General features: G+C 45.8%; 1 protein-coding gene across 4 annotated transcripts in view; it reads left to right on the plus strand.

Annotated features, from left to right (window-relative positions):
- Nucleotides 1–12,827, plus strand: part of PLEKHA7 (pleckstrin homology domain containing A7) — a 234,543-nt gene that overhangs the window by 105,037 nt on the left and 116,679 nt on the right. The window lies entirely within an intron of this gene.

A 12,827-nucleotide genomic window follows, 5' to 3' on the forward strand; every position in this document is an offset into this window, starting at 1 on the left:
AACATCATGACTTCTACATGTTGTGCTGCTTGAACTAGTTTGAGAATTTTATAGAATCTTATCCTAGAAAAGACATTTTTTGGGGGGAAAAAAGTGAGAAGTAACACACGTGTGTGCCCTGAATTGAGCTGGTGTCGGAATCCAGTCACTTCTTGGAGCCTCCTGCCTTTTATCCCCTCGTTTCTTATTTGCTGTTTGTGTCTAAGAAGCACTAAGTTGTTAATGATCACAATGTTGTATACAGTTTTGTGCACAACTTGTTGTGAAAGGGAAAGATGAGGAACATGAGGGTAGGGGTGGTGGTGATGGGTGGTCAAGTTGAATTTGAGTAAAAGGAGGAAATGTAGTGGGGTCTGTGCCCTTAGGTAACTTGTTCCATTGCTGATGCCAGCATTTCGTAGTCTACTTGGAACCCAGTAAAATGCCTCATGAAAGTTACAAGGCCTTCACAGAAGAGAAATTCACCATAGTCCCCATCCTTCTACCTGAGGTAAGACCATACGTACGTTTTGTTTTGCTTTTTAACAGGATTTATGGATCAGTGAAGTAAAATGTATTGAGATCCAACTGTATGTTTGAGGGCAGAATTTGCTGTCAAGAAATCAGAATAAAGCTGAGGATTTATAACCCATGAGAGGCTTAAATGGAGAGTTCTTTTTCCATTGCACGTTAAGTAGGCAACTTGGAGCATGACCTGTATTTCTCAAGCTAGAAGTGGCGAGCTCTGGGCCCTGAGGCCTTCTCATTTACTGTGTTCATGTGTGTTTGTAAGTAGGGTCCGGGTGCCTTCCAGGTAAAAGGGGTAAGTGAGGAGTAAGGGAGGGGGGAGCAGGTCTACTAGCTTCCTGGCCCCCACCTCACCCCAGAGAGCCTGCCAGAACTCTTCTGAACACCCCCTGGTACCCTGGCTCTCTCTTCTCCTTCTGACGCCTAGGACTTTTAAGAGCAGGCCTAGAATAGCTCACAGGTATGGTAGAAAGAGAAATCTCTGTTTCTCTGAGTTTGGGTCCTCACTCTACCACTTACAAGAGCTCTTTACTTTTGGGCAAGTCATTTATCCTTCTTAAGGTTTTCCTAATCTTTAATAGAAATAATGCTACTACCCTCCATGCCCAGGCACACCTTGGAGATATTGTGGGTTCAATTCCAGATCACTGCAATAAAACGAATATTGTGATAAAGAGAATCTCGTGAATTATTTGGCTTCCTAGTACATATGAAAGCTGTGTTTATACTGTAGTCTGTTAAGCGTGTGATAGCACTGTGTCTTAAAAAAGGTACATGTGTGTTAGTCGCTCAGTTGCATCCACTGTTAACAATCCCATGGGCTGTAGCTCACCAGGCTCCTTTGTCCTTGGAATTCTTCAGGCGAGAATACTGGAGTGGGTTGCCATTCCCTTCTCCAGGGGATCTTCCCCACCCAGGGATCAAACCCAGGTCTCCTGTATCGTGGGCAGATTCTTTACAGGCTCAGCCACCAGGGAAGTCATATATCTTAATTTAAACATAATGCTGTTGGAAAAACGGCACCGATGGATTTGTTCAGTGCAGGGTTGCTGCAAACCTTCAGTTTGTAGAAAGATACAATATTTGTGATGTGCAGTGAAACAAGGTGTGCCTGTATTAAATGAAAATGATACAGAAAATACATAGCACAGTGCCTGAGACACACTTCTTTTGCCTCCCTTTTCCCTCACCTGATTCTTAGACTGGGTTGGCAGAGAAAATAACTACCTCTGAAGGCCACCTGTTGGTATTATTAAAATATTTTTCCCCCACCTACCTATTTTTATGTTAAATTTTAGTCTATATTGAATGTATTTCTCCAAAATAAAAACCCATGGAAGCGAAAAATTGATTACTCTAGAGTAAGCTGTCCAGTAGAATGTTCTATGATAATGAAGTGTACTTGGTTATTCTTGTCCTTGGGCTTCCCTGGTAGCTCAGCTGGTAAAGAGTCTGTCTGCAATGCAGGAGACCTCGGTTCAATTCCTGGGTTGGGACGATCCCCTGAAAAAGGGATAGGCTACCCACTCCAGTATCCTTGGGCTTCCCTGGTGGCTCAGATGGTAAAGAATCCTCCTGCAATGCGGGAGACCTGGGTTCAATCCCTGGGTGGGAAGATCCCCTGGAGAAGGGCATGACAACCCACTCTAGTATTCTTGCCTGGAGAATCCCCATGGACAGGGAAGCCTGGCGGGTTACAGTCCATGGCGTCGCAAAGAGCTGGACACGAGTGAGCGACTAAGCGCAGCAGAGCAATGTTGTCCTTTTACTCTTCCACTTAGATTTTAAGATCAGCTTGTGAAGATCTATGAAAAAACCTGTGAAATACCGATTGGTTTCACATTGAATTTATAGGTTAATTTAGGGAAGAAGCAACATCTTTATGACACTGGGGTTCTCTAGCTGTCCTTTCATTTAGGCCTTTTAACATATTTTTTAGTAAACCCGTATTATTCTCCATGAGAATCCTATCAGAGGTTCAAACACCAAAGAATACTGGATGGATGACCACGAGGGCAGTGAATGAGAGCAGAATCTAGAGGCAAGGAAGTCAGTGAAGAGCTGAGACAAGATGGAAGCTTGGATTTAGGACTGTGAGAAGGGAGAGGAGCCAAGACACCCCAGAGATGTCTCCTAGGAAGAATGGACAGGGCCTAATTAATTTATTCAGGCCAAAATAAGGCAGAAGAATAATATTGATGTCTCACTGTGTACCAAGCAAAGTGCTGGCATGTCACCATCGTCATTACTTCTCACAGTGCTCCAGAGTAGATACTGTTACTTCCATCCTCCAGGTGAGGAAACTAAACCTCAGAGAGTTTAAGTAACTAACCCAAGGTCACCCAGGGGAACCAAGCTGGGGTTCACATCAAGATCCGCTCCTGCCCAGAGGCCACTGGACAGTTGTCTAATCTTGGGGTGTTTTCAGAGTTTATTGAAAGTACTTCATGAAAATAGGCTAGACCTTTTGAATTTTGTGACGGAAATAAAAGTGATGAAAATCCTCTTTGCAATCATGGTCAGAAAATCAAATTGGAATGTTTACCTAGTTTTATAATGTTTGATAAAAGATCTAGACAAGCTGGAATTTATGAGATTCCAGACCTATAAAATATGAGTTGTTGAGAGGACAGGCAAAGTAATGCCTTTGCTGACAAAAGTCCGTCTAGTCAAGGCTATGGTTTTTCCAGTGGTCATATATGGATGTGAGAGTTGGACTACAAAGAAAGCTGAGCAAAGAATTGATGCTTTTGAACTGTGGTGTTGGAGAAGACTCTTGAAAGTCCCTTGGATTGCAAGGAGATCACCAGTCCATTCTACAGGCAATCAGCTCTGGGTGTTCATTGGAAGGACTGACACTGAAGCTGAAACTCCAATACTTTGGCCACCTGATGCGAAGAGCTGACTCATTTGGAAAGACCCTGTTGCTGGGAAAGATTGAATGCAGGAGGAGAAGGGGACGACAGAGGATGAGATGGTTGGATGGCATCACTGACTCAACGGACATGAGTTTGGGTAAACTCCAGGAGTTGGTGATGGACGGGGAGGCCTGGTGTGCTGTGGTCCATGGGTCACAAAGAGTTGGACACGACTGAGCGACTGAACTGAACTGAGAGGACAGGAAGACGGCTTTGAGGATGGAGATGGTGTGATTCTGTGTAAAGCAGAAGGAATTTTGAGTTCTGGAAGTGTTCTTGGTCATGTATTTCTGGGTAACAGTGTGTTGATGTTTTTTGTCCATTGGTCAGAAGAAAAAAAAAGAATGGCCTTAATTAAAACTTCTATTGTCTTTGCCACAGAGGAAGGAAGCCTTTTGGTGGTTGTCATGGTGACATCTGAATGACACTGCTGAAATGGATAGAGATTGCCATCCATAGCCCTGCAATGTGCATTTATCATTTCCCCTGCCCCCTGAGAGGGCTACAGAGCCAAACTGCACAGTTCCTTAATCACCTTAAATTTGAGTTTGAGCCAGTGTGCATGCGTGCGAAGGAAGGAGCTCTGCTTGTAGCCATGGTTAGAGTCGTAAAGTCTGAAACCCAATTTCTAATTACTTTGTGCTCCTGAAGCAAAATGGCATATGTGAGGTGCTCGTGAAAGCTCTCAGAAAGCAATTAGGAGGTACAACCTTTCACATGGCACAGCAGGACAGCTGGGGAGGCCGCCTCCCTGTTCCAGCCCTCCTGCCCCTCTCCTGGCACTCAGAAGTCTTGCCTGACACACCTTCTCCATGGGCAGTCCATTGGACGAGGCTTGCGCTTAATGCATGGCAACTTTAAATGCTGCCACTTAAACCCGTTCTCCCCCTTCTGCAGCTAACTGCACATGGGCGCCACCAGTCAGCATGCAGGCAGAGTGGCTGTTTCTGACAGTAAGACCAGGCTCTTTCACTGGCTTTGGGGTTTCTGCACTGTGTGGTATGGGTGTGGGAAGGGGAAGCGGGGAAGAATGATGTGCAGTTGAATAATATGGATGGATTTTCCAGAGCTCGATCTGCAGGTGTGAAGAAGACAGGCTTATGACACCACCTGCCCCCACCTGGGTATCTCTTCCATAATCTTTCATGTAGAGTAGTAATGTGACAAAGAGCAAAGAATTTGCCCTTAGAGAACCTGATTCATGTTAGCGCCACCTCTTTGCTAGCCCTGTGAAGCTGGGCAAGAAGTTAACTTTGAGTTCCTGTTCCATAAAACTGTAGCAATGATGCTAACTCCCTTTCCAGGCATTGAGTTGCATGAGGTGTTGCTTTGTCAGCTGTAAGTGCTGTATAAGCTGTAAATTCTAATTCATTAAGCTCATATTGTGCGCTAGGCTCTATGCTGGAGAATCAGGGAGTCAAGGCAAGAACAATAATCAGAATAAGATGGAGGGGAGTTCCCTGGCGGCCCACTGGGTGAGACACGGTGCTTTCCCTGCCGTGGCCCAGGTTCAGTCCCTGATCGGGGACTACGATCCTGCAAGCTGCATGGAGCGACCAAGAAGAGAAGAGAAGAAGCTGACAATGTACTTGATTCTGCCTGATGTCAGGCTTCTAGGTGGAGATGATCCTTGCACTGAGTCGTAAAGGATGGGTATAAGTTAGCCAGAGAGACAGGAGACAACCTTCACGAAAGAAGGCACAGGGTATGCAATGGCACAGAGGCATCACTGGGGAGCAGTGAACCATGAGCCAGGGAACGAATAATGATGGGTGTTTATCCCGAAGGTGAGGGGAGCTGATGGGTTATTATTTGAAGGCAAGGAGTGACGACAATTTATAGGTTTAGAAATACTACTGGTGGTTGTGTGGAGACTGTTGAAAGTGAATTGGGGATCGGTGGGTGAGTACAGAGATAGAATAATGACCTTAGAGGCTACCGCTGCCACCCAGTGAAAGTGGCCCTGGGGATGAAGAAGATGGGCTGGCCTGGTGAAGTAGGAAGTGGAGTTGAGAGTCTGTGACTGAAATGGAATGAGGGAAAGTGGTAGGATGATTCTAGCATTTCTAAATGATATTACTGTTGACATAGTGAACTTTTCACTGTGCAGGACAGTGTCGTTAAGCCTCTTGGGTCCCCTGCCCACTAAATGCTCCCTGGTGATTGGGGCAACAAAAATGTCACTGTAATTTTTCCAGATGCCCTTGGTTAGGAACTGTGAAATGGTAGTTTCACCAACATGGGGAATAAAAAAGGAGAAATAGGGTGGGAAGAGTCCCCTTGTGGACTATGTTGATTTTATGTTTGATTGACTTCTTGGTAGAAGTGCAGGCTTTCTAGGGAGGATATTTAGCATGGAGCAGGGGCGGGGGAGGCGGGTGGATGGCAGAACCTTGGGGACCATCGTGTATCCTGCTTGATCATGTGTGTTGGGGAGGACACGTATCTCAGGGCCTACAGAGGAGAGGAAACTGATGCTCAACAAGAGCAAATGACATTTGCAAGTTTGTCTTTTAATCAGTTTGGTGGATTCTCCCCTTGACCAACCAGCATCCAGATGAGGCTGGATTTCCCCTTGGGCTCTTTGATGTCTTTCTTTGTGACCAGTTGGACTAAGTGTCTCAGTGGCAGGGCTGTTATTATCCCTGCCTCTCCTTGGGTTTAGAAGTCTTTGTGCATTAGTAAGGAGGCTTTTCACAATTTGCTTTTTTCCCTTCAATGGCAGATTTTTCCTTGGTGTCTTCTGTGTTCTTGGTTCACTGATTAATAGACACTTGAGGAATTGCAGGGAGGCATTTAACATGCATCAGATACCATCACTAGCAGAGAAAATGATTCACTGAGCTCTCTCTCTTCTGTCTGCGTCTCTCCCTGCCAACATAGCTTGATGTTGGGGAATTGAGTCTGAATCTGGAAAAACACAGTTTAAATGTGTGATTCAAAGTCAGTGACATGTGTGCATGCGTGCCTAATCACTCAGTCGTGTTTGACTCTCTGCAACCCTATGGACTGTAGCCCTCCATCCATGGAATTTCACAGGCAAGAATACTGGAGTGGATTGCCATTTCCTCCTCCAGGAGATCTTCCCAACCTAGGGATGGAACCCAGGTCTTCTGCATCTGCTTCACTGGCAGGCAGATTCTTTACCACTGTGCCACCTGTAATGTGCAGCTGTCTCCAAAGTGGGGGTCTTGGAGAGGTGGATAGTGAGGGGTCTAAGAGGTTTTGCATGCCCATTTCCTTTACATTACCTTCTTCAAAGGCAGGAGTCATTCCAGGTTAGAGATAAGTTCTAGGCTCCAGCCTTTAGCCAGTACCCATGCTAGGAGGGTTGGGACTTCAGACTGGGAGGTGGACTTTATTTTCAGAGTGTGAAGATGCTGGTAAGAATGGCTTCTAGTAAGCCCTTGTTCAGTCACCCAGTCGTGTTTGACTCTTTGCTACCCTTTGGACTGAAACATGCCAGACCTCCCTGTCCCTCATCGTCTCCCAGAGTTTGCCCAAGTTCATGTTCATTGCATCAGTGATGCCATCCAGCCATCTCATCCTCTGACACCCTCTTCTCCTTCTGTGCTCAGTCTTTCTTATCAGGGACTTTTCCAATGAGTCATCTGTTCGTATCAGATGACCCAAGTACTGGCCTTTTATGTGTTCATGAGTTCTCACAGTGAATATACTGGGGTGGTTTGCCATTGCCTTCTGCAGTGGATCACATTTTGTCAGAACTCTCTGCTATGACCCGTTTGTCTTGGGTGGCTGGCCCTGTACGGCATGGCTCATAGCTTCATTGAGTTGTGCGAGCCTCTTTGCCAGGAAAAGACAGTGATTGTACAAGGTACAAGTTTACCCTGTACCAAAGTTTTCTTCTTTCCTTGGAAATATAAGGAGCCAGTTTGGCCATGGTGTTTTCATGGAGAGTAATCCATCCTTTGACTCCAGAGTCCGCTTCAGACAGTTGGACGCCCCCTGTCATCCATGTCTCCAGAGTTGGAGTCAGAGGACCTAGATTTGAATCCTGCCTCTGCCCCTACTTGGCTGTGTAATCTTGCACAAATCCCTTAATTTTTCTCATCCTCAGTTTCCATATCTGTAAAATGGACCTAACTTTTAGGATTGTAATAAGGCATGAGAGCGCCTGCAGAGTGCCTGGAATAGGATATTGATATGATATATGATGTACCTACTGCAGAACTGTTACAGATCTCTGTCTCACCTTATGTGATTCTTTATCCACAGCCCTCTGACCCCTGCACACACATTTTGGGCTATCTGCAAACATCTGACACTTCAGCATGGTGGGCTCTCTATTTAGGGATATGGGGAGCTAGTGAGTTTTCTTTAGGGAGAGGGGACCTTGATAAGACCATCTGCCCTATTTACCGCCTTGATGCCAATCATCATTTAGAAGGTCTTTCACAGAACCTACACCGCAGTGTGGGACGGGAAATGGAACCCAGTTCTGGCTCCAAACCCATACTCTTCCACTGACTTTGATGTCTCGCCCCTGACTCCTCCCTTCTTGAGGCCTGCTTTGCCCTGCCTACCTGCCCACCCAGTGCGGGCCCCCCTCCAAGAAAATAAAAACTAGAATAGAACCAGAAAGCCCTGTCAGGATATTCTGTCTGAGCTTCATGTTTTGCTTACTGGAAGGTCTGGGTACTCTGGGTCCTGTGGGTTACGTGCCTTCTTCCTGCTGGGCTCTTGACCCGAGGTTCCCTTCCTGAATGGCATCACTAGGAAACCGAGAAGGAAATGGGTTTGGGTGGGGGCTTTCCGAAATCATCCCATTTTGCCCTCATCTAGAAGTGAGACAGGCAGCGAGAGCCCTGACTGGATTTCTGAAATCCTTCTCCCTGGCTGCCCTCCCCCCCCCAACCATCTCGGCACTGAGGGTGGGATGGTCCCCCTTTCCTGGGTCATGGAGGGATGGATGCTGGGCCAGTCGCCCTGTGTGATTAGGGCTCTGGAGTCCCTTGGCTATGTCAATACCATTGCTGAAAGACCCCAGAGGGACCGTTGGGAAATAGGCGGCCTTAGGAGGTCCTGAGCAAGCCTGTGAGCCTGTGAGGAAGCAGCTGGATGGACTGGCGCCCTAACCTGATTCAGGACGGCACCGCGGAGGCTGCTCTGGGCAGAGCAGCTGCAGGAGGTTCCTCCCCCTGGAATGTGGCTGGACTACTTTACCTCTCACACCGTACAGACAACTTCCAAACAGAAACCCTGCACACTAAATCCTCGTGGACATCGCGGGGCCCTGGTACAGGGAGCCTTCAGATCTCTGGGCTCATACGTTACAGGACAGCCCTGGTTTCTGTAATGAAGTGCTAAATGTCAAGACTTACGCGGGCCATTCTGCACTGCACACCTGCACATGAGCTCATGCAGGTGTCCCTGTTCTTGGTTTCCTCCTTCCCCCACTGCCCTGACCTCCCGGCAGCAGGCAGAACAACTTTGCTAGCCGTGTCCACTTTGCTGTGAGTACCAGAGTTACCACCTTTCCTGCCACCGCTTTCTCAGCCTCACCAGTGTGGAAGGAATCTAGTGATGGGGTAAAGGAATCTAGTCGAGTAGCACCAGGTGTCAAGGGATGGAAGGGCTCCTTGTGCTCATCATCTCCAACCTTTTCCCATTTTATGGACAAGAGGACTGAGGCCCAGGGAGGGAAAGCCACCTGCGTACATTCCCCTTTGCCTGGTATTGTTGTTTATCTTGAACAAATTAAATGCCTGACGTAGGGTGCAGAGAAGACATTGTGATGTAGGAAAAGAGTTTGGCTTCTGGACCTGGATTCCAGTGGAAATCCTAAACCATGAAACGTGTGGTCTTGGACAAATGAATTAACTGCTTGTAAACTGTTTCCTAAGATGATAATATCTTGCAGTGTTGAAGTGACCATTAGAGGTAATATATGCAAGCATCTCAGGCGGTTACTCATCATGGCAGGTGTTCAGAGAGAGAGGTGACTGTTACTTTGAATATAGCCCCACTGGTTTGTTAATAGATCCTGGCTGCACTGAACTGTGAAAGCTGTGTATCTAAAAGAAGAGGCTTGACATAGGTATTGTCAATCTTAGTGTAAGCTTCCTGTGAGAAGGGGCTAAGGAACCTAAACCAGCCTCCACTATAGGGCTGTGAACACCTGCTGCTGCGGCCAGGTTCCTGGGAGGTTGGCATAGGTTCTCAGCCATAGCTCTGTACGAGGCCTTGTTGGCTTTCTATTCCCACCAAAATCTCTCTTCATGCTCAGGATCTCATCATCCTACCCATGTATTTCAGAAATCTATTGACTCACATAATTGCTAAATGGTGTGTTTCATGAATTAATAGATTCACAGAGCTGGAGAGGAGCATAAGGTCATCTTGGCAGATTGCAGGCCTGGGGTTTGTGTCTTTTCCTTACCGACATATTGCCAAATGGTTTTCTGGCCTGGGCTTGAAAAACGCCCACCAACAAGAGGCAGCCAGCCAGTCTGATGTTCAGAGGCCACACTGTAATGTTGTGGACATGAGATTCCTTGAAAAATTTGCCTCCCAGTGACTACATCTTGGACCTCAGGGGACAAATCAAATCACTCTATCTCATGATAGCCTTTCAGAGGTGACGACAACTGTTGTGGGCCCTGAGTCTTCCTAGGTCTTAAAACTCCAATTCCTTCAGTGGCTTTGACTGTTCATAGCCCTGATTTCTCTCTTCTGGACATGCTCCAGCTTTCCACTCTGGCCTGTAGGTGTGGTTACCAGAAGTGAGCACAATATTTGGATCAGTTCAAAACAGAACTGTTTTTTTTTTTTTTTAAAACCTCCCTTTTCTTAGACCACTATTAAGTGAGTCCCAAGATAATCACGATGGTGTGATCACTCACCTAGAGCCAGACATCCTGGAATGTGAAGTCAAGTGGGCCTTAGAAAGCATCACTATGAACAAAGCTAGTGGACGTGATGGAATTCCAGTAGAGCTATTTCAAATCCTGAAAGGTGATGCTGTGAAAGTGCTGCACTCAATATGCCAACAAATTTAGAAAACTCAGCAGTGGCCACAGGACTGGAAAAGGTCAGTTTTCATTCCAATCCCAAAGAAAGGCAATGCCAAAGAATGCTCAAACTACCGCATAATTGCACTCATCTCACACTCCAGTAAAGTGATGCTCAAAATTCTCCAAGCCAAGCTTCAGCAATACATGAACCGTGAACTTCCAGATGTTCAAGCTGGTTTTAGAAAAGGTAGAGGAACCAGAGATCAAATTGCCAACATCTGCTAGATCATCAAAAAAGCAAGAGAGTACCAGAAAAACGTGTATTTCTGCTTTATTGACTATGCCAAAGCCTCTGACTGTGTGGATCACAATAAACTGGGGAAAATTCTGAAAGAGATGGGAATACAGACCACCTGACCTGCCTCTTGAGAAACCTATATGCAGGTCAGGAAGCAACAGTTAGAACTGGACATGGAACAACAGACTGGTTCCAAACAGGAAAAGGAGTATGTCAAGGCTGTATATTGTCACCCTGTTTATTTAACTTCTATGCAGAGTACATCATGAGGAACACTGGGCTGGAAGCACAAGCTGGAATCAAGATTGCCGGGAGAAATATCAATAACCTCAGATATGCAGATGACACCACCCTTATGGCAGAAAGTGAAGAGGAACTAAAACGCCTCTTGATGAAAGTGAAAGAGGAGAGTGGAAAAGTTGGTTTAAAGCTCAACATTCAGAAAATGAAGATCATGGCATCTGGTCCCATCACTTCATGGGAAATAGTTGGGGAAACAGTGGCAGACTTTAATTTTTTGGGCTCCAAAATCACTGCAGATGGTGATTGCAGCCATGAAATAAAAGAAGCTTACTCCTTGGAAGAAAAGTTATGACCAACCTAGGTAGCATGTTCAAAAGCAGAGACATTACTTTGCCAACAAAGGTCCGTCTAGTTAAGGCTATGGTTTTTCCAGTGGTCATGTATGGATGTGAGAGTTGAACTGTGAAGAAAGCTGAGCGCCAAAGAATTGATGCTTTTGAACTGTGTTGTTGGAGAAGACTCTTGAGAGTCCCTTGGACTGCAAGGAGATCCAACCATTCCTTTGTAAAGGAGATCAGTCCTGGGTGTTCATTGGAAGGACTGATGCTAAAGCTGAAACTCCAATACTTTGGCCACCTGATACAAAGAGTTGACTCATTGGAAAAGACTCTAATGCTGGGAGGGATTGAGGGCAGGAGAAGGGGATGACAGAGGATGAGATGGCTGGATGGCATCACCCACTCGATGGACATGAGTTTGAGTGAACTCCAGGAGTTGGTGATGGTCAGGGAGGCCTGGCGTGCTGCAATTCATGGTGTCGCAAAGAGGAGGACATGTCTGAGCCACTAAACTGAACTGAAGGTCCTAGTGGCTTTGTGACAGCTTTTCCACACTAATTGGGTTTGTGGTAAATCAATACCACTAAACTAATACAGATTTTGTATTATTTCCTAGAGCTGCTATAACAAGTTAATATAAACCTGGTGGCTTAAAACCACAGAAAGTTATTCCCTTATAGTTCTGGAGGCCTGGAGTCTGAAATTGCAGCGTTTGCAGCCTTGGTTCCTTTGGAGGCTCTGTGGGGGACTGCATTCCATGCTTCTCTCTCTGCTTCTGGGGGTTGCTGGCAATTCTTGGCATTTCTTGACTTGTTGATGCATCGCTTCAATCTGGGCCTCTATCTTCACATGACCATCTCCCCCAACATGTATTTTATATGCTCCTTGGAATGGCAACCCACTCCAGTATTCTTGTCTGGATAATCCCATGGACAGAGGAGCCTGGAAGGCTACAGTCCGTGGGATCACAAAGGGTCAGACAAGCCTGAGTAACTAACACTTCCCTGAATCCAGAGCAGTGGCACTGGATTTCTGTGCAAGGTTTTTTTGCCTGGACATGAGGATTCCCAGGTCTCTAAAATATATTTTTCATGTTTTTTAGCAGTAATTAGTCACTGAAAGATGGATTTTTTTTAAAAGGCAGGAAATAATTTTAAAACAATGTGATGATGATTTTTTTCCCCACGTAATCCTTGTTTTCAGGAACCTAGTGGTATATTCTGGTTAATGATAACTATGACCTTAAGCAATTCTCTAACCTTCTCTGACCTCAGTTTCCTCATCTGTGAAACAAAGGGATTGGATGAGGTGAGCTGTATGTCATTTTCAGCTTTGAAATTCTTATTACAGTGGTTTCTGGAAAGCAAGGCTTCCTGTTGATGATACAAGGTCTCAAGTTGGCTTACTAACCTGAGAATTCACAGCTCTTGATGAAAAGAGATTATCATTTATGAATCTGAAAATCTGAAAAACTCTGTCCTTTTGTTCACCTTTGACAGGATATGGAGTCTAAGCCATGACACATCCCCTCCCTCTTCATGATTACTCA

The sequence above is a fragment of the Ovis aries genome, chromosome 15 (genome assembly GCF_016772045.2).
Source record: "Ovis aries strain OAR_USU_Benz2616 breed Rambouillet chromosome 15, ARS-UI_Ramb_v3.0, whole genome shotgun sequence".
Lineage (NCBI taxonomy): Eukaryota > Metazoa > Chordata > Mammalia > Artiodactyla > Bovidae > Ovis > Ovis aries.